Source organism: Haliotis cracherodii, unplaced genomic scaffold (genome assembly GCF_022045235.1).
Source record: "Haliotis cracherodii isolate W230 unplaced genomic scaffold, xgHalCrac1.p SCAF_1, whole genome shotgun sequence".
Taxonomy (NCBI): Eukaryota; Metazoa; Mollusca; class Gastropoda; order Lepetellida; family Haliotidae; genus Haliotis; species Haliotis cracherodii.
In genome coordinates this window covers 72,097,022-72,120,794 of record NW_027266264.1, presented here as the reverse complement: position 1 = coordinate 72,120,794, position 23,773 = coordinate 72,097,022, and the positions used below count along the sequence as shown (strand labels likewise).

At 40.3% G+C, this 23,773-nt stretch overlaps 1 protein-coding gene across 1 annotated transcript in view; it reads left to right on the top strand.

Moving 5' to 3' along the window:
- The window catches only part of LOC139468968 (potassium/sodium hyperpolarization-activated cyclic nucleotide-gated channel 3-like), a 181,846-nt gene that overhangs the window by 65,870 nt on the left and 92,203 nt on the right, over positions 1 to 23,773 (top strand). Inside the window, exon 2 of the mRNA XM_071251199.1 lies at positions 15,714 to 15,764. The gene's annotated coding sequence lies outside the window, so the exon portion shown is untranslated. The remainder of the gene's footprint in view (positions 1 to 15,713; positions 15,765 to 23,773) is intronic.

The window sequence follows — 23,773 nt, the reverse complement described above, 5'->3', positions numbered from 1 at the left end:
TAATCGAGATTCGGCAATCTAGATTTACCAAATAATTCTAGACTTGAGTTTGGTTCGTGTTTTAATGTATTTTCCTGGATCTGGGAGACATACTACGCGTTTACAAACTGATAACAATGTGTGTTAATCATCACTGCTTGGGTCTTCTCTAAGCTGACGCGCTGTGATATAGATTGAATCTGCTAGTGAGGATACCCCACATTCATTTGTTTATCCAGACAACTGTATTGTGGGCGATACCACCGGATTAAAGAGATTCCACAGTACGTGACTATACCCCAGTATGTACAAGGGTAGTTTATTACAGTCTATAACTTATCAAAAATACTCCTTGATAGTCATGTTTGTGTGAAAATGGTTCTTTATCGAAAGTGTTTCATGCAAATGTCTCAGTTCTGATAGTATATCATTAACGTGTGACTGTCAATATGTAATTACAGGGCATCATTATCAAAATGGGCTCTTAATTTTCAATATCTCTCCGATCCCACGATAACATTAGCTTACCAGTTTTGTTCAATGAAAGGTTGAGTTAACTATTAATAGAAACATAACTGAATTGAATATCTTTCAGAAAGTCGTTAGTATTAATTGTTCACAAATAAGTGAGTGAGTTGGGTTTAGCGCCGCTTTGAACAGTATTCAAGTTATATAACGACGTGTCATGTGGGAGGAAAGCCCGAAGTGATGCAGGTCTAAGACGTTTATCACTTCGGCGAAAACCACGAGCACGGGTATGGTGCTGAAAAAGCTAGAAACATAATCGGTGCGAACCAGGATTCGAACCTACAATCCTAGGTTTCTGGCGTGCTCAGGGGACGCAACTCTGCATAACAATTTGTGGCGCCTTAGATGACTGGGCCACCCGTGCCCCAGTTCACAAATAACAAACAATTACCAGATGTTAGGCAGGTAGTGCTTTCTCTATCTTGATTTTAAAATGTAGTTTTAATAAGAAATTCAATATATTTTAAACGGTCTCCACTTTATGCACAGTTTGTCACAAACATATTTTAATCGAAAATATTAAATTACTAGATATATATGATAAATCACGTCTGCTTTAAATTATATGAAAGTATGAGTAAAGTTAATTAACGCGGCATGATATTTATCATTTGCGTAAAGAAAATGTAAAATTAAATTAATTGGAATCACCACCTGATGAACATCGGATCTAGCTGTCGTACAATAGTGTGAGTCTCACTGACTCATATCGGTGACCAAAGTATCCCTTTAACCCCTCAGTTTTGAGGTACTAGCTGTCAGCAGCGTTTGTTATAAATCTATTCAACATGCAGGATCTGTATTGTTCAATAACAGCTTCTTGATTTCCCTACAGTTTCTCTTTCCCGGAAATACCCAATGTCATATGTTTCATATTCCTCCAGGCTCAATATAGATGAATGCATGTTTGAAAGGCAACGGTCAAATATCAATAAGCGGCCTGCTAGTGACTGACTTATTGCTGCACAAATGTCTTTGGCGATGACTAGTACGAGTAATTCCAATTGATGTCGAAAGAAAACAAAGTACAAACAATCGTCAGATAACCGACATAAATGTCACTTTTGACTGTCAGCACCCGAACTGTAAACGTAGATCGTTGCTCATGATGTCAATCACTAGACCATTAACGGACCGCCGTCATACAGCTTGAAAAGTACTGAGAGAGGTTTTAAACAACAAACATTTCGTGTTGTCCTAGAGTACCATGCTTTACGGGGTACCTTCATTTATTATCAACGTATTAAAACTAGTGAGTGAGTGAGTGAGTATGATTTTACGCCGCTTTAAGCTATATGCCAGCAGTATCAGGGCTGGGGACACCACTAATGGCCTCGCACATTGTATACTTGTCCGGAATCGAACACGGGTCTTCGGCGTTACGAGCGAACGCTTTAACCACTAGGCCACTCGACCGCTCCATATTAAAACGAAGTACATCAATAACAAGTGACTTAATTCACTGTAATTGTTGTTTAAACAAGCACTGATGTCCGTACGAGTATGTCTTTATGAGTCAGTATCAAACAGTCATGACACCGGGTGTTCGCGAAAAGGTGAGCATATCCTGACTCACCTGTGACACCCGTCCCAAACACATGCAAAGGCAAGTCAATTCTTCACCTGAAAATACTACATATGGTACAAGTCACAATAGGAAATTGCATCGGACGTCATTTTTGTCACTGATGCGTCAAATGTGTTAATGTCCTCTACATGTCCACCATAAATCGTTTTGAAAGCTTTACTGAGGCCTTGAATTTTGTAAACTTGATCAAACAACTTCTGAACAATAAATAGCATGTTCGGCTGTACCTCAAAAGTTGTGAAATGTAAACATCAAAGTCTAGTGCTGCAGGAATATTGCTCGACATTAAGGGAAAGTTTACTGTTGGAAAGTTGTAGTCATCCCTCTAGTGATACCGTCTTGTGGGGAGAGATTTTTGCCCATCTTTATGCATAGATCTAAATATGAAACATATTAGGCGGTCTCACTGGTTTCCTTTATTTCTTGTTCAGGTGGGTAAATCAATGGAAGGGAACTGGCTATTTGGTGGTTATTGAACAATAAGTATTGGCCAAGTTACCGTTTAACTTTGCCAATCCCAGCAGAAATTCCGATTCATATGCATAAATAAACCGATCATCATAAAGGGAAGTATTAGGTGCCCATGGGGATGCTTACGTGCCTAGATGTTTTATCCTGAAATTCTTTTCTCAGTAAACTTCATTTGCTTTTATTTTAACGAATTGACCTGAACTTCTGAAGATAGATATATAACTGTATCTATGGTCACCACGTTTTGTAACAAGTGCCCCATGGACAAAGGTTTGAAGTTTTCCCTTAAGTTTGTCATGTGGGATGGGGATGTACAAAGTTGAAAAAAGAAATATTTTGACAGAATTGAATTTGGTTCGTTTTTGAAAATCCACATGATATTCCACTTGTCTCAATACTTTCTGTGAATTTATAGAAAGTCCTTCCTTGATTGAATTAAGGATCATGGTTAATTCTTGATGTAGGGGTGTGGTGGTACATTTACTGGACCCAGCCATATCTCTCTCTTTGTATGGATTTCTGTGAAGCGTTAGAATCCAGTACAAATGAGGGATAGACATGTCTTCATTTTTTAGAGTCAAGCCAAACGTTGATAGTACTGATTCATGTTTGGGCGGATGTCTTCCTCAGTTAACATATTGGTCTTGCATGTGGCATTATTTTAATATGTCACTTATACCAAGTCCTTTTATCACACAATCAATGCAGTGTCACGTTCTGCATCACGATTCATTAAATAAATAATCTGGATTAAATGGTGTTCGTATAGGAAAACAGACAACACAACATCATCTTCAGCACTTTAACCAAACATAAAATCACAGAACCATCATAATACTTTCCAGGTTAGTTACCGTAACACCAGCTTAATGAAGAAATGTCTTGCACTTGTCGGCAAGATATCTAACCGTGTAATTGACTGAATTTGGGTGTACCTAACAATTATCTCAGTAAGCAGTATAAATCATTGTCTGTAAGACGGGTAAGCGTGCCATTGGCTGCAGGAAGTGATGCCAAACGTCTTTCCGTCACGAAATGTCAAACATTGAGCACGAGGAAATATACCACTCCTCACTGCCTGAAGTGATAATACACCAGTGCCTGCAGGAAGAGATACCACTCCTCACTGCCTGAAGTGATACACCAGTGCCTGCAGGAAGAGATACCACTCCTCACTGCCTGAAGTGATACTAAACCAGTCCCTGCAGGAAGAGATACCACTCCTCACTGCCTGAAGTAATAATACACCAGTGCCTGCAGGAAGAGATACCACTCCTCACTGCCTGAAGTGATACTAAACCAGTCCCTGCAGGAAGAGATACCACTCCTCACTGCCTGAAGTGATAATACACCAGTGCCTGCAGGAAGAGATACCACTCCTCACTGCCTGAAGCAATACACCAGTGCCTGCAGGAAGAGATACCACTCCTCACTGCCTGAAGTGATACACCAGTGTCTGCAGGAAGAGATACCACTCCTCACTGCCTGAAGTGATACTAAACCAGTCCCTGCAGGAAGAGATACCACTCCTCACTGCCTGAAGTGATACACCAGTGCCTGCAAGAAGAGATACCACTCCTCACTGCCTGAAGTGATACACCAGTGTCTGCAGGAAGAGATACCACTCCTCACTGCCTGAAGTGATACTAAACCAGTCCCTGCAGGAAGAGATACCACTCCTCACTGCCTGAAGTGATACTAAACCAGTCCCTGCAGGAAGAGATACCACTCATCACTGCCTGAAGCGATACACCAGTGTCTGCAGGAAGAGATACCACTCCTCACTGCCTGAAGTGATACTAAACCAGTCCCTGCAGGAAGAGATACCACTCCTCACTGCCTGAAGTGATACTAAACCAGTCCCTGCAGGAAGAGATACCACTCCTCGCTGCCTGAAGCGATACACCAGTACCTGCAGGAAGAGATACCACTCCTCACTGCCTGAAGGGATACACCAGTGCCTGCAGGAAGAAATACCCCACCTCACTGCCTGAAGTGATACTAAACCAGTCCCTGCAGGAAGAGATACCACTCATCACTGCCTGAAGTGATAATACACCAGTGTCTGCAGGTAGAGATACCACTCCTCACTGCCTGAAGGGATACACCAGTGCCTGCAGGAAGAGATACCACTCCTCACTGCCTGAAGTGATAATACACCAGTGTCTGCAGGAAGAGATACCACTCCTCACTGCCTGAAGTGATAATACACCTTGGCCTGCAGGAAGAGATACCACTCCTCACTGCCTGAAGTGATACACCTGTGCCTGCAGGAAGAGATACCACTCCTCACTGTCGGAAGTGATACACCATTGCCTGCAGGAAGAGATACCACTCCTCACTGCCTGAAGTGATAATACACCAGTGCCTGCAGGAAGAGATACCACTCCTCACTGTCTGAAGTGATACTAAACCAGTCCCTGCAGGAAGAGATACCACTTATCACTGCCTGAAGTGATAATACACCAGTGCCTGCAGGTAGAGATACCACCCCTTACTGCCTGAAGTGATAATACGCCAGTGCCTGAAAGAAGAGATACCGCCCCAAGCTGCTTGAAGTGATACTAAACCAGTGCCTGTCGGAAGAGATACCACCACCCCCAGTTTGAAGTGATACTAAGCTAGTGCCTGCAGGAAGATATACCAACCCTAGCTGCCTGAAGGGATACTAAACCAGCGCCTGCAGGAAGTGATACTTCTCCTGACTGACTGAAGTGATACTAAACAAGTGCCTGATACTAAACCAATGACAGTGCCTGCAGGAAGAGATACATTGTGATGCTGATTTTAGAAGCGGGCTATTGTTGATATAATTTATCAATTCTGACAGCAACGTGTCTAACGTAGAACGCAACATCTACACGACAATGTATACAGCCAATTCTAATTCCCCCACGCATGTGCATGGATGGCTTGTGTGGCTCGATATGAGCCTCGTTACTATACACGTTTCATCATTGGTAATCGAAATACAAAACAGGTCTCGCTACGTTTTCTAATTTCATCTCATGGTTTAATTCCCTTCGTGAGCATCGAAGGATCAGTACAATTTTCGGGCAATGCAGGAGCACATTTATTTGATTAGGGTAACTCGATTCCTCGGACAACTTGTCGAAACCCAAAGTCCCCTTAGCATCCGCCAGTAAGGGGAGAGAGGTGCTCTTCTTGTACTCAGGGAGAGAGCGAGGCTACATTTCAGCAATAAAGCCAACCCTCCATAGATTGTCTGGAAAACCTATTTTGGAAGCACAGCGTTTCGTAATACTCAGTCTAAGAGCGATGCGATAGATTGATTATACGTTGGTTAAGTGTAGGTATAATAAGAAATCAAGGCGGTGGTAGTTGGGTTCCTTCCTTATGAAGTGATATATGCAATACATTTACATATCACATTGTACATGCACGCGTCTCTGCGACTTCTGATTTCCGTGATCTCATTTGCAGTGAGTTTGAGCGATGTGTTGCAGAATTAATGGTATGACAAGGGAAATGTATTATTATCTAAGTGATTGAAGTCTCACGTAATCATTATGCAGCATACCGGGCGTAATCGATACAACATAAACAAAGAGGAGTCCAATTTGATAAATTGTTTTTGGATAATAATGGAATATTTTGTAAGTATGGTCGTGTCGACGCGATGTGAGGCAGTTTGCAGGAACTTGGTGCATTTGAAGTATCTTCGTTGGGAGGGGATGACGAAAGACGTAGCTTGCAGATAACAACCTTGAATCTGTGCACGATCACGTACTCCGAAGCCAAAGATCTAAGAGTATTGGATCTTGACGCTGGTGGAGCCTGTAGGATGTAAAAGAAATGTGTTGATGATCTGACGTAGAATAACACACAGAAAGGGATAACGGACCCACTAATACACATAATGACTCATAAATTTGATAATACGCCAGCATGCTATGGTCATCAACTCATTTGCTTAAGAGAAACGAAAGACGTCTGTATGATAAATGCACACATCATGATTATCCGAACCACCCCCATGCGTTAACAAGTGTAACACAGGCATGTATTTGTGTTACGTGATGGATCTGTAGCCGGATATAGCATCATGTCCTGTGCGTCAACAGAGGTGGGAAGACTGTCGGGAAACGGACATTGTTGTGATAATCCAGCGGATGGTTTAAATTTCAGCCAAGACTGTGAGAGCTATGATTGGATTCGTTTCTTGTGTCAGTTATATTAGAATAGAACTACACCTCCGTACAGTCGAAATGGTTGTTGTACATCAAATCTGCCGTCGTCAACCTGACATGCTGTTAACGTTTGTTTATTTAGTCAGACTGTATTTTACGCCACATCAACATAACAGTTACATCTCAGCGGTGTCTATCAATATCCAGACATAACAATAGCGAATCGCATTACAAAAGCCGATCAAGCACGACGACAAACAATCAGCACGGTCACACCCTGTAACAATTTCATCTTTATATTTGTGGTTCTTATATTACAGGGGCGGTGGGGTAGCCCAGTGGTTAAAGTGTTCGCTCGTTACGTCGAACGTACGGGTTCGATTCCTAAAATGGGTCGACATATTGTGTACTGTATACGTGTTCTGTCCACTTGGACTTTCATTTGTCACATACATTTTTATGCAAACTGTCTGAGTGGTGGGTGCTATAGGTGAGCAGGCCAAACTTACCCTTCTCGCGAACACCCGGTGTCATCTGTAACATTAAATTATCCATTCATATCATTTTCACCGTTAATTAGCCTTTTAGGCCAAAGGGAATATAAAAGGCTACTAAACATATTACGCAAAATAGAGGCTGGTTATTCCTTAGTATTGACGTTTTGCATTATGCGGTGAAATCTCGTTTACTCGAAGTTGAGACAAGCGAAGTGACGTGGCCATAATACTGATACCGATATTGCCGGCACTGTAAACTTATATGACTTTAGAGGATCAGTCGAGAAAACAAAGTCGCGTTTTCATTGTGTTTGTCGCATAAATTGGGGCTGAGGTCTATGGGGCGATTCGGTGGTAATTACTTCACAATAGATCGAGGTTGGCGTCTACATAGGTACATATTCGAGTGTTCCCATGTCGGTACCAATGTATGTTGTTGAATGCGACGTTAAAGTCTACTTTTTTACTCCTAATTCTCAACATTTAAAGCTCAAAAGATGCAAATATGTAGATCTGTCGCAAGGAACTACTTTTTTGTACCAGCAGTATTGTATTGTCTATTCATCCAAATAATAGTTTGTATCGACCATTCTAAAGCCGAATCATTGAGCCATTACACCACGGTTACACCACTGTCTAGAAGGAAAAGTTGTCCTTTACTGCAGGGCCCTCTATTTATTGCATACACAAGCAGAGATGTGTTCCGAGCCTATTTCGGGACGACCCTTCAAGACATACAGACATATTACCCAGAAGAGCACAAAAAAGGCTTCCAGACCAACTCCCACTCCAGACCGGCGGTACCACTCACTGTTGTCTCCATTGATCGCTCCGCTAGTACAGAATCAATTTCACTTTCTGCAAATCTCATTGTCCGTGCAGGGCAGATATTGCCAAGCTCTCGGGTCCAAGAAGACTGGAATCTGGGTGGGTTCCAGGTCGCTGCTTATCTTGTTTTCATCAAGCAAATTTCCTTTGAAGTTTCTGTTTGTGAAAAAGGATCAAAATGGTATCACGCTGTGTATTTCTGTGGGTCATTGATGCCCGTGCATACGTTTAGTGAGATTACCAGGCGCACTTAGCCCTATCATGTCAATAGCATCTACCATTTAGTCATTTCCGTCTCCTAGGCTTAGATCTGCTTGTAGAGCAATATTGTCCCAGTCATGTGCACTGAGTCATCTTTATATTCGGTTAATCAACAGCAGTACCGTTTACAAATGCCAAAGCAAATCTGCATCTATTAGAGCATTATAGGTGACCCAAAGAGAGACTTAATATGTTAACTGACTGTTTCCTGATCATGGTTCATATGGACTCTTGTCAATTGGTAGCTGGAGTCCCACCATTTCATTCTCTGCCAAACACTTACCATATACATACCTGTACTTCACTACTGACCTATGACACACACTTTACTGATCTAGCTGCATTCATTAGTGACCCGTGAGGATCCGGGGTAGAATAGGTCTTCAGCAACCAATGCTTGCCGTAAAAAGCGACTATGCTTGTCGTAAGAGGAGACTAACGGGATCAGGTGGTCAGACTCGCTGACTTGGTTGATGCATGTCATCGATCCCAATTGCGTGAATAGATGTTCATGATATTAATCACTTGATCGTTGGTCTAGATTCGATTATTTACGGACCTCCGTCATATAGCTGGAATATTGCAGAGTGTGGCGTTAAACAACATACTAACCAACTAACCAACATACATTACTTGCATCGTCACCCACATTTCTGATTTTGTCTCCACACATAACAAGTATCGTCACCCACATTTCTGATTTTGTCTCCACACATAACAAGTATCGTCACCCACATTTCTGATTTTGTCTCCACACATAACAAGTATCGTCACCCACATTTCTGATTTTGTCTCCACACATAACAAGTATCGTCACCCACATTTCTGATTTTGTCTCCACACATAACAAGTATCGTCACCCACATTTCTGATTTTGTCTCCACACATAACAAGTATCGTCACCCACATTTCTGATTTTGTCTCCACACATAACAAGTATCGTCACCCACATTTCTGATTTTGTCTCCACACATAACAAGTATCGTCACCCACATTTCTGATTTTGTCTCCACACATAACAAGTATCGTCACCCACATTTCTGATTTTGTCTCCACACATAACAAGTATCGTCACCAACATTACTGATTAAGGCTACATGCATACTATCTAGTTACTCACGTTACTGATCTACATTCAAGCTAAGACAAAACTTCTACTGATATATACATGTACAACATTGCTAGTGAGGCCGTTAAGATCGCCTTTAATCATTAATCTGGCATCAGCCATCGGCGTATCATAATATTACGTCTACGTTTTTGATAATCTTCTTTTGATTCAAGCCATGGCAGAGATAGGAAAGATCAAATTGTTATAAGAACTTGTTAGTATATGTCAAACTTGTTTTAATCATGGAATACATATTCCTATCTCTATCGGAGAAAGGGCAGGATGCTAGAATGATGCGATACGTGTCCCTATGTAAAGATAAATGCATTTTCCAATGTTTCTCCTGATGAGAACGGAAGTTTGGATATGATCCTACACATGTAGTTTCTGATGTTGTTAACATATTGTCAAGTGATAAATTTATGTTTTATGTTCCTTATAAATACACTGGTCTCCACATAGCTCAAAATGTTGAGGTAAATTCGTGTATGCCCTTTCTACGATGATTTCAAAGAGCGCCATACGACTCTCGCAAAAACATTCTTTTGATCAGGGAGGACATTTCTACATATGACGCATCAGTGACAAAATGATGTCTGGTGCAATTTCCTATTTTGACTTGTACCATATGATCCCGAGTTTTCTCAGGTGAAGAATTGACTTGCATTTGCATGTGTCTGTGACTGGTGTCACCGATGGGACAGGATACGCTCACCTTTCCTCGAACATCTTGTATCATCACTGCTTGATGTTAAACTCATAAACGCATGCTGTTGATATAATCGGAATCTTACTGAGACGAAGCTTTCTTATAGATATTTCTTACGATTATGAAATGTGTTTTGTCGCTTTTATTCATTGATAAACCACATTGGTACACGTTCCTAATTTGACACCTTTACAACGCTCTATGTTCACAATATCTGAACAGGACATCAGCTAGACGATGAAGAACATGTTCTACACCAGTCAGTTGATCTATTTCGTAGATACAGCTACTACCATCTACGACTTACGATATATCTCAACGTAATTATTACGTCTATATATTCAGTATTTTCGTACAGTAAGTAGTTGTGTTACTGAATTTGTGTTATATGCATCATATAAAATATGCAAATAAAAGAATCAAACTAATGCATGATGAATCCGGAAGTAAAATGTATATTTTAACAGTGATTACGTTTTATGTCACACGGTGTGTATCATTATTATGCCTCAAAGTGAGATTGACCAATCAGAGAGCAGAACTACTAACCCCATATGAGCCCGTACACCGTCAGTAAAATCCAAAATGGTTGTTATTGACCTCATATGAGACCGTATATCATCAGTAACAATTTTGGATTTTCCAACACCAACCCCACATGAAAATCACGGTACATAAATTTGTTATTCGACACTGTTTGGTGTTTTAATATAATTAATTGTTATGTGCGGAGACATTAAGAGTTAAAGAAACCACGTTCGTGACTTATTAATAAAAATATAGGGACAAAATGGCGGTCACTGATAGCAACGTCATAGAACATAATAAAGGATGACGTGACAAACAAGAAACATGACACCAATGGCATCATATTACAATAGATTAGATAACAGCCAGTCGTTAGGAAAAAGAGGGATGCTATTAAGTTACAGTGCCCCGCAGATTTCTGATAACATGTGGACATTTTTATGATAATTCTATTCATTTTAGCTATAATACTTCTTAAGACGTTTACATTTAGAACATTATATATTCCATTGTTAACGTTTGTGTTTACATCAAAGCATTGTATCGGAAACGTATGTACTGTTCCTCTCATTTGTATCGGTTGTAAGGGTCAAGTTTTTATTTTGACATGACATGTGCGATAAGGATACCAAATAGTGTAAATTACAGTTAATTTTTCGGCATAATAAATTCGTTACGGTGTGTCACAAAAGGCAATGAGGACCGAGGCGCGGTTTAAGAAATAAAGTTTGCTCTACCCCCGGATATGCCGATTTCAAGATTAATCTGTTTTTTACCTGGGCTTAATATTAAACCCATGATGATGACACGTGACATAAAGTGAAAATCTTCGAACAGGGCTTACTGACGGGCTCTTCCACCAAGTCGTCAGCACCCTTTATGTTGAGCGACATGTTTACGTTTCGAACATGATACAACACTACTAAAATGGGTAGTTTCTTATTTAAAAACTTCATATTTCATTATCCGTGCGGTTATCCATGATCTCTTGCAGCAATAAGTATGATTTATAAATTTAAGGTTTTATATTAATTTCCGTAAAAAAAACACGTGACTCGAAACATTCCACAATGTAAACGATGTAAACCAAACCAACCGAAGTTCGGTGCCGGTGGGTGTTGTGAGTTGAGGTGTTTACTGTCGTACAAGTTGCACCTTTGTTTCCACAATGAATGTTAGAGGCCGCCTCCGTGGTCTAGAGGTAGAGCGTCCGCCTGGAGCGCGGAAGGTCCTGGGTTCGATCCCCGGCCGCGTCATACAAGTGGCTAAAACAAGGACTGGTCGGCTCGGAGTCAGTATACTGTGTCTGAGTGGGGTATTCATGTTAAACTGCGGCATGGTATCTCAGTGGGTTAGCACTATAAATCGGCATCAGTCCGGACTAGTACAAGCAGCCACAGACACACACACATACACACGTGCATGCACTTCGCTATATAAGTGCAATAATCTTGGACGCGACGTTAAACCCAATTTCATCTCACCTCACTGATGCTAGGAAACTGCAAGCCTTGAAATACAAATGTTTTGTGCTTAAAGAGTTGAATGCGTTACATGATGCCGTAACCGGCCTGGGGCGAGATATGGCGCCGTGGGACAAACATGGCGGAGGAAGAGCAATAGAACGGCCGTTTTGTTTGACTACAGTATGTTGCTAAATGCCGTACGCTGAGCAACAGGTGTACATTTCAATGATTGTTTATTCCTTTGGAGTAGACTGCAGTTGACCCATTCATAAGTTCAGAGACAGACATCATTCGGAGGCTCCAGCGCACACCTCAGACTCATGTGTGACTGCTGTAGCATGGAAACAATGATTTAAATATGTTTGTGATAAGCCTGCGGCATGAGAGACGGGTGACATCATCTTGCCTTATTTCTTTCAAAGTAATAACATACAAATATTAGATTAAAGAAACTATTTTACCGAAACTTTATGTGGATGCGCCATCTTGCTTGACGGCAATGAAAGAACGATGTTACCAAGGATATGTTAGATAACAGGGAAGGTAATTTAAACAACGCCATGACGTCAGTCCATAATGACGAAACTCAAAAAGTGTACTTTATCGCAGGATAAAGTACAGTCGGCGCCTTTGATCTTTCAGCAAAGCATCTTAGAATTAAAACGTTGTTCTATCATGACGTCATTCCTGGAGAATATGCGCTCCCAACTTGATGACGTCTTATGTTGGACGACGTTATTTTGAGAGGGAAGTGTCAAGTGAGTTGTTCCCCCTAGATGTAGCTGGGCTACACAAGTAAACGCATTGGCTGAAAGATCGCATCCACAAATGGGAGAGATATGACAATCGGTATTAGGAGAAAAAGTACAGATAATAGACTTGAGAATTGTGAGAATATGCGTGAAATACCAAACGTAGTCCACCTGTTCATAAAATGAACTTGTTCGACATTGCCGAGGTCAAATTCTATTTAGGGCGTCATAATTATTAAAATAAAGGTAACACAGTTTAGGTTTGCACAGTTTATCAATATCCTGAAATATTTGTTTTTTTTTTGTTTGTTGTTTAACGCCGCACGCAGCAATATTCAAGCTACAAGCCGGCGGTCTGTAAATAATTGAGTCTGGACTAGACAATTTAGTGACTGACATCATGAGCATCGATCCACGCAATTGGGACACTATGACATGCATCAAGTCAGCGAGCCTAGCCATCAGATCCCGTTAGTCGCCTCTTACGACAAGCATAGTCGTCTTTTATAACAAGCATGGTTTGCTGAAGAACTTTTCTAGCCCGGATCTTCACGTTTTTATGCTGATAAAAGCTGTACACAATGTTGATGTCTTGCTGCGCCCCTTCCTGGTTTATTCTCCCTGCATTGCTTTACTGTACGATAAACAACTCCCAGTCTCTTTTATCTCTTACATAACCTGTGTCTTGTTTGTACACAGTACAGCCAATCAGCTTTCATGGCAGATAGAGTTGAGTGAGTGAGTTGGGTTTAAACCCGCTTTTAACAGTATTCCAGTTATATCACGGAGTGTCAGCTTAATGTGGGAGGAAAGCCCGAAGTGATGCAGGTCTCAGACGTTTACCCTTTCGGTGAAACCCACGAGCACGGGTATGGTGCTGACAAACCTAGAAACATAATTGGGACGAACAGGGATTCGAACCCAAAATCATAGGTTTCTGGCGTGCCCAAGGGTCGCAACTCTGCACAGCGAATCGCGGCGCCTAAGACGACTGGGCCACCCGTGCCCCCCATGGCAGATAGAGCAGTGATGTTGTTTGATTGTGACGTCATGTAACCGATTGGTCACACTGGTGTAAAAGGCATTGTGATCATGCAGTTGTATTTTGGTGATGTCTCCTAGCCACCTTTGGAGGGATCGTTCCACAAAGCGATGGTAGCGATCGGAATGTACTTCTTTACCATGGACTTACGATAATCGTAGCCTGTGACGGGACCCTTATAAAAAGTAGCAAGTGTGCACCTCTGTTATGTTTATTGGGGGATACTGTTCCCAATGTCGAACGCCCCACGACCACTGACAATACGTGAATGGTTAGATATGTAAACATAGAATCCAGAGCATTGTCCTCATAAATACTTTGTATTATCTGGAGGAATTTGCAACCACGCCACGCCTTATCATTCCAGCACACAATACCACACGGTCCGGTACGGCAGTGTTACAGCACATACTTATCGTTTATTTCTTATATATGCCAGTCATATAAGGTCAAGAATGAGCTTCATATATTGTACCCAATTTGGAAATCAAACCCGAGTATCCGTTGTGACGAGTGACCGCTTTAACCAATATACTAAACCATCGCCCGTAAAATCTTCAACTGAGTGAGTGAGTGAGTATGGTTTTACGCCGCTTTTAGCAATATTCCAGCAATATCACGGCGGGGGACACCAGAAATGGGCTTCACACATTGTACCCATGTCGGGAATCGAACCCGGGTCTTCGGCGTGACGAGCGGACGCTTTAACCACTAGGCTACCCGACCGCCCCTTCAACTGAGAGGCAGAATGAATGTGAATGTGTGAAGAACGAATAACGGTACTATTTAACAGAACCTGAAACTGCTTTGCTAATACTGGTCTAATCCAGTTGAGTTGCACCAGGATGACCATAAATCAACGCTTCCATACCCATGCTGAAGGAATGTCGGCCTTGGCCATCAACACCTGATATATGCACACACTTTACGGACATCCATATCACTGAGGGTGTATATCCAGGCATACAGCTGATACTTTCTTCACCTGCGGGACATATATCGCCCATATATAATCATTACTGTCATCTTAGAAACCGCGACTGACGCTATACATTCAACATATACAGCTGACATTGAAGGCACATGTAACTGACACTGACTTATCATTAGCACAAAATACATCCTAGCGTTGCAACACGAACATTGATGAGGTTTTGAGGTGAAATGGGTTAGTACTAGTCTTGTACTAGTCAGGACTAACGGCGGTGCTAGCCCACTGAGATACCAGGCCCCAGTTTCCTATGAATACCCACTCAGACACAGAATACGGACTGACCAGGCCGGGAATCGAACCTTAAGTTCTCCAGTCAGACGATCTGTCCACTACACAACAGAGGCGATCACGAACATTGATGAAGACATGTTCCATACAAATGCCTTAATAATCTCTCGAAACACATTCTCCCCTTTAAAACATTCAATAACTCTAAACCATTAGCTAAATAAACCTAGCTTAAATCATCACTCATGTGCTGAGCCTGATCTCATTCTCAATTCTATATCTTCTACTGACAACGTGCTGTAACAATTGTCGCTCTCTCAACATTGGACAATGGAAATCATTTCAGAACGAAATATATTGATTGCATTCGTTCGTCAGAATCTCTTCTTGATTCATTTTTAAAACAGAAGAGTGTTTTAAGGATAAAATCAAAATTGATATCTTAAACTATATGTGTGAATGAATATCAGTTACATAGACGTCACAAAAAGAAAACTAAATTGTTTATAGCAGATGTTTTGTTACATGTGATATGTGACCAAGAGTACTTAATGCATACATCAACCAATTTTGACTTCAGATTGAGATTCAAAAGGACTTTGTCCCTCAGCTCATCATCCCCAGAGAACAGGTAAATTGATTTGTTGTCTCTTAATCTTGAAGCAATAGACACGCATGCTATTGTCAGTGATTGCGTTTGTCAGCCTTGTTGTACAAATGATGCTGTTGTCAGCTGTCGGATCTCTCATCTTCCGTCGAATCTCTCATCTGACTCACAGCAACGTCACAGTGACAGGGTCCTTGTCTCCAATAGGAGCAGGTTAATACAATTGTAACTGGATCTGAATTACATTCCAGAGATGCTCTAAACAAGAGGCCACGATCAGGTTCAGATCGGAATGAAAAGGTGAATGACGAAACATTAGATTAATAAACGGATGATTACAAGAACCAATAGATCAATGTTATGACTGATATATGAACTATGTACTTATGGAATAATCAAAACATGATAAGATACAGATAATGAATAGTGTAATTAACTACTGTCGACAAAAAGAATGACGATGGACGTGGTTTAATATACCTTCATATTTCTGCATTGCTGATATAGCACTGACCTGGGTCATCTACATTGTGTGTATATATATATATATATATATATATATATATATATATATATATATATATATATATATTTATATATATATATATATATATCCTCTTTATTTTACAAGACTTTGAGGAGCCGTGGCGACACACTCTCTTTTCATGGTATGCAATTGAAAAAACTATTCCACAATGTAGGCATTGTGGTATTAGCAGTCAGATATCCAGTGATAACAACTTGTTATTGACGGAACCGTTACACTTTCAAAGCTAGTAACAAATGCCAGATATCTTATAGCTGTTACAATTATCTTTCAACCTTCAGAAACAAAGGTATTCCATTAACTCTCATTTCAAGCACCGATATAAACGTGGCGTTATTCATGCAACCCACTTTGATAAACTTATATGGTTGCAAACAGGTATTGACAATTTTAGAACACGATGGAAACATCTGTCTGCAATGGCAGCAGGCTTGACTTACAATCCCATACCCTTAACAACACGTACACAGTATGGTGATGATTTCATCAAGACAGGGAGTCTATCCTTACGCTGATCCGTGTGTCATTCTCCCAGACTGTACCGTTTCCTTCTGTTGGTATTTCTGAAATTTCACATGGACAACAACACTATGGTGATCGAACTGCTAACCTTCTTTACCCTGAATACATTTACAAAAAGGAATAATTATATCATGGTTGTTTTGTCATATGCATGTGTATACTTACGAGTACCCATAATATAGAAATGTACATGATATAAAACTTTTTGATGTAAGTGATATCGTCATATACATTCACATAAACAACTGTAATTACCCGAGTGCAAAACCATCATGTCATTCCTAAAATGTTTCTAGATATCTATTTGCAGCAGCATCAGATATTACAAACGATAAATCTGTGATATCATTACACGTAAGACAAGGGTCTGTGTTAACGCACCTTTACATATAGGATAGATTGGGTAAATGATAGATTATATATTCGATAAGACCCGGAGAAGACTCGAACAGGGGATAATGTGCGCATGCATTCTTGGTCACACACGCCATAATATTGATAAATTATAAGCAGCATAAATCTATACACACTCACTCACTCACTCGCTCTCACTCAAGATTAACCACAAAAATAAATGTTAGTACTTTACATCGATACCTCAATAGATCACCTACTAATTCGTAATAAAATACAAATACTTCGATTAATCCACTTTATATTCTTGACTGAATTTTTTTATCCTATTTGATGAGCTATATTTGGCTACAAAATTATGGCAGTCAATATAATCGGCAAAATTATTAAGCATATCTCATATGCCTTTGGGCGACATCTTATTAATAGACATTCAATTGGCATATATAACCAATTTGGTTACTGTAGACGTTTGATGGTTGTGTAGATCCTCCTGACAAGGTCGATGATCAATGGCCAAGACAAAGGTTGAATAGCCCATAGCCACTGATAACGGTTCTGACTTCGATCAATACAGTACATGTCGATTTCTGCCAATCATTCTTGTCTATGGTTATGACGTCATCAGCAGCTACAGATGCTATCGTTCAATAAACACCAGACAAATGCTATGGTTCTCATTCATACACCGTTGAGTCCTTGTTGTTGAAGGACAACTGTTTAACTACATGCCCTCAACGACGGAAAAGGTGGTTTATAAATATACTGGAGAAAATGGAAAGCTATTGATTAACAGTTTGTGTTATTAATAATTTGAAACTTGTAACGATAGTCATACACTCACATATCCAGACAGGGGATAAGTCGATGATTGTCTTTGTCATTGCTGTACTGGTTTTTGTCCCAAGTGGTGTGTCAATTCACATTGTCATTTATCCATTGTTTAATAAGAGCTTCTTTTGTCAAAGAAACTAAGATATGTGTACTTATTGGAATCTTTACAACAAAAAGATTTCTTAAACGTCCTTCTCAGTACCTCAACTCGCCTCTAACGAAATGAGATGCATTTTTACGTACGCATGAATTATATATATATATATATATATATATATATATATATATATTCGTGAAGACATAGTATCATCATTTTAATTTTTTGACAGTGACTCAGAACATGCCCACCGTATTGTTGGAATGGTACAAACAACTCTGCTTTTAACAGAGAGTTCTTGTGAATATGGATAAGTATTTGTTGCTTTATTTTATAATTTATAATAAATATCAATTAGTAATTATACAAGGTGTCCGCGGAAAGGTGACGTATCCTGCCCACATTCAAAACGAATGGTTTGAAATTACAACTTGTGGGCAAAAGTCGTATGACGCGCTTTGAAATCTTCGTAGAAAGAGCTTGCTTGATTGTACATCAAACGTTGTGAAATGTAGAAGCCTATGACAGGAGCTGCTGGAATATTGCTTGAGATGAAGGGACGATTGACTGTTAGGAAGTTGAAGTCATCCTTCTTGTTAAACAGTCTTGTGGAGATGTTTTTGTCACTTTGAATCTTGTTATGTGTCGATTCCCAAATTCAAACAATATGTTAACCAGGATATTTGTACGTAAAAGAACTTTGTGTGAAACCAGCAAACAACCAACAAATGGTATACAACTGTATTACAAAATGAACTAGTTTTACAAATCAACACAACTTACTGCACAGCAATTACAATGACAGCTTACAATAGAGTGGTAGTACAATATTTAATGGCAATATATAATATGATGAAAGTGGTCAGTATCAAATACCGAAATACAGTTGTGATAGCAAAAATCAGTGATAATAATGAACACACAATGTCATTTTGAAAGTGGTCAAATGTAACAAATGTTATATTTGGAATAACTCTTTCTGCGTAAATTACAGATTTTCGTACTTTTTTTTAGTCCCGTCCGGAATTCGAATCCACACTGCCAGAATGAGGCACCAAATCGCCAGCACACAAAGTCAGCGATCTAATCCACTCAGCCAGCGAGGCTTCCACAAAAATAAAAGTCCGACAATTGGTAGTCTAGATCACGTATTTTGTTTACCCCTCTGACTGGTGTAAATGGGCACGGCTCCCATGGCCGAAACCTCTGGATACACAATGGTATTTAGAAAGGTGTCAAATGTAACAAATGTTATATTAAGGATAAAACTTACTGAGTAAAGTACAGATTCTCGTTATTTTTTCGGACGGGACCTAATCCAAAAAATACGACAATGGCCACAGACAAGGCCAAAAAGACTAAAACCTAGAGACTCCTGAACTTATACCCTCACAGTAAACTTGAGGCAAACGAACCATGGTGAAGACCTCTACCAAAGCCTTCACAATATCTGGAGCTGTAATTTACCGTGAAGAAAAACCTTGATCATAGACCCGTGAGGATCCGGTGTGGAATAAGCCTTCAGCAACCCATGCTTGTCGTAAAAGGCGACTATGCTTGTCGTAAGAGGCGACTAACGGGATCTGGTGGTCAGACTCGCTGACTTGGTTGATGCATGTCATTGATCACATTTAAGTGGACCGATGCTAATGATCTTAATCACTGGATTGTCTGTTCCAGACTCGATTATTTACAGACCGCCGTCATATAGATGAAATATTGCTGAGTGCGAAGTTAAACAACAAACCAACACATGATAGAAAGCATGTACTGATTTCCTGACTTAGTTTTAGGCAAAGGACCAACACAATCATTTATGACCCCGCTGAAAGGTTCTTCAAAAGCTGGAATTGGTTTCAAAGTTGCGGTTGGGATTTTCTGATTAGGTTTGCTAACCATTTGACATACATGGCATGTTTTGCAAAATTGGAACTGTCACCGTCAGCTGACACAAAACCGTTACTAACAAAAGGTAAGTATACCGGTTCCTCCCTCACAACAACAGACTTTGATGACTGATCTACAACAGTTAACTCCTCATTAGCCGAACCACAAAAGGCTCTGGGAAGAATGACCGTGGTTGAAAGTGAGTGGAGGAAATATCCTTTCCTGGCAGTGTAAAGCCTGACTGATTAAAATTAACCATGTGAGTTAGCGAATAATCCTAAGCCAAAGTAGCAGCCTTGTGTAACTGATCCACATCCTCTCATCAAGATATGTCCGAATGTCCTTTGACACACACTGCTTAAAATTCTCCTAAAAACTGCCTCAAACTGTCAAAATCACCATTTACCTTCTTTGAAGTACACCGCCTATCAGTTTCCTTCTCCCTTGCAAACTCAACAAAAGTAGAACATTTTCTTAGCAGACCTAAACTTTTGCCTATAAACTTCAGAAACCAATTCATAAGCTTCCAAAACCTCAGCCTTCACATCATGGTACTCAGAACTCCTATCAATAAAGTAGAATAAACGTCTTGAGCTTTTCCCCCGAACACACTTTGCAACAACTGATGTTGAGACCATTTCAAAATGTAAGAACTGTAACTTCTCCCGATAACGTTCAGAGAAGGACGGAACAGGTCTAATCTGCTTGGAAAGACCAAACAGTCATCACCTGTTGAGGTAGATAGAGAGATCATTCTGTAAAACAATTTGCTTGAGCTTAATGTCTTTATCACCTTCAGTTTCTAATTGCTTAATTCCCTCTCTTCTTATTCTTTCTCACCTTCCAATGTCAATCTCAGTTTTTCTGTTCCTTTCTCTTTTTTTGTTTCGTCTCTCAATCTGTCAAACTCAGCCCCTAATTCTCTGAGCCGAATTTCTCTTTCAGTTTCTAATCTCTGTAAAGCCAAATCATCAATTTTTGCTTCAATCAAAGCCAAAGCATCATCATTCCAAATTTCTTCCTCAACCAGGTAAGTTATCTGAATGTTCTTGACATCGGCCTGGAGCAAATCCGATTTAATGTCAGGTTTGTAATGTTTGGCCAATTCGACCAATTCAGACTTTTTAATCATAGAGACTTGTTTCGTTGAAGGTTGGCTAAGAAATTCCTCTACACTTAACACCATTGTGATTATTGGCTTCACGCAATGTTAGACAATAAAATGTTTATGCAATAATTTTGACAAATATTGGTGATATATTAAATTTCGATCCCGGACGAGCCCCCAATTTCTGTTACGTGTCGATTCTCAAATTGAAACAATATGTTAATCCAGAAATCTGAACTTAAAGGAACTTAGTGTGAAACCAACACACAAGCAACAAATGGTATACAATGAATAATTGCATTAGAAAATTAATTACAGTGGTGATAGCAAAAGTCAGTGATAATAATATATATTTACCCAGCGGCGACGGTGGTCAAGCTTCCGAGATGGACCGAGGTGGGGAATATCGGGGGGGATCTTCACACGAAAGCTGGGCTTTTGTATTCTCAGATGAAAATGTGTGATCAAATGTGTCAGAGAATGGTAAACAGGCTTTTGTCCCCTAAAATACAGCCGAACTAGCCACTGGATATTTCTACACAGTGCCCTCACGAGTCTAGCGGCACTAGAACATTACAGAATATTCTCATTGTCCAAATATACAATGCAATGAGAGTCTACCGAATCTCAACAGAAACAATGTAACACAGTTACAATCATTGTTCAACAATAAAATACACTGCCATTTAACAATCTCTATGCATTGAATTGTCCGTCTCTCCCAGACACAAGAGATAAAATAAAAAAAGGCGCCTAACTCTAATCTAGAAATAAGTTGGCAAGTCTGGATGGCCTCTTTTCTGGACTCCATTTGGATTTTTGTTGCAAAAAAGTATATTTTTAAATATGAAACAGACGAAGCGGCCTCATTCGTATCTTTTGATCTTGATCAGGTGGATAAATCAGTGGCAGGGAATTGGCTTTTTTATGGTTATTGAAAGGTATTAGATCGTCGGTATACCTGAAGCATAAGTTACACTTCTTGGCCAAATTACCTTGTTTTCTCTTTGCCAATCCGAGCAAAAATTCTGATCCATATGCAAAAACAACAAGATCGGCAAGACACAATTGGTGCCCATTTTGGGTGCCTTCTTCTTGCCTAAATGGCTTACCCCAAAATTACACATACACAGATATTATTATTGATGAAGTCCAGCGTTACACATATTGTTTTCTAAGTTAATTTCAGATGACAATATGCTTTCATATTTGATAAATTGTCCTGAACCTATGAAGACGGATATGTAACCACTTCAATGGTCAACGCATTTAGTGACATATGCCCCTAGAATCACAATAAGGATTTTTTTTATGTGGGATAGTGGTGTACAAAATTGAAATATCTAATGTTGGTTTCTTTTCTGTTTTCTTGCCACTCGCAATGTTTATGCATATATCTAAATATGAACCACATGAGGGAGTACGTTATCAGTATGTGTCACACTACAACACATTGGACACCTGGTGTCTATCCGTCTGCCTATCCACTGTTTCGTAGACCGCCTCCGTGGTCTAGTGGTAGAGCGTCCGCCCGAGGAGAGCGGAAGGTCCGGGGTTCGAACCCCCGCTGCGTCATACCAAACGACGTTAAACGATTGTACTTGTTGTTACCCTGTCTGGCGCTCGGCATTCAGGGGCTAAAACAAGGACTGGTCGGCTCGGAGTCAGTATACTGTGTCTGAGTGGGATATTCATGTTAAACTGCGACATGGTATCTCAGTAAGCTGGGACTATAAATCGGTATCAGTCCGGACTAGTACAAGCAGCCACACAAACACACACACGTACAGTGCAATAATCTTGGACGCGACGTTAAACTCCATTTTCACCTCACCTCACTGTTTCGTCAGTGTTGATCTTTCAAAATAGCTTGTTTTGTTTCACCGCGACCCTTTTCTGTATTGTTTGTAACTTGGTTACACATTCTATCAAAACTATATTAATACGCTATCATATACTTCGTCTGATTGCTATTTCCTCATACCTTTCAGAACCAATGCTAGATGCAAAGTAAAATCCCTCGTTATCGTGTTAATTGACGAAGGGAGACAACTCTAATGGCAATGGCGAGAAACCTCCACTGAAGAGTTCCAATATAATGATGTTGGGAGATAGTAACCTTGATACCGATTCTGACCACCTTTAACATTACAAAGGTTATCAACAAACACCTATCGCATTAATATCTATCAGCTTGCTGTTAATTTGATTCATATCCGTCCAATCATTTGTGGATCACAATCTAGCCACTCAAAGCCTCACGGAATTCTCACAACTGCAAGGGATTTCCCGTGGCACTCTCCATTAACTGTCACTGATGTGGAGACGACCGATGTGATGGCACCAACCAATCAGAAGGGGTGTTACATATCACTGTGGAAAGGATCCCTGTATCTCGTGCATTCGACTCCCACTTGAAAGAGACGGTGTTTCAAATCGATGCATAAGAGAGGATGTATTATTCTGAGTCACGACTAAGATCGTTATCAGTATATAGACCCTTCTGAACACCCCACTCATGGCTGTTTAGAAGGAGTCAACAGTGGGTACAATGCACAAGTGAGCCTTCTATATTAGGACTAGGCGCGTGGTACCTTAGGTCTATGATGGCAATAAAGACACTCGACACGTTGTTACGGAGTATGTCATTTTTCTCACCAGCCTAAACTTAGAACCGCGGAAAC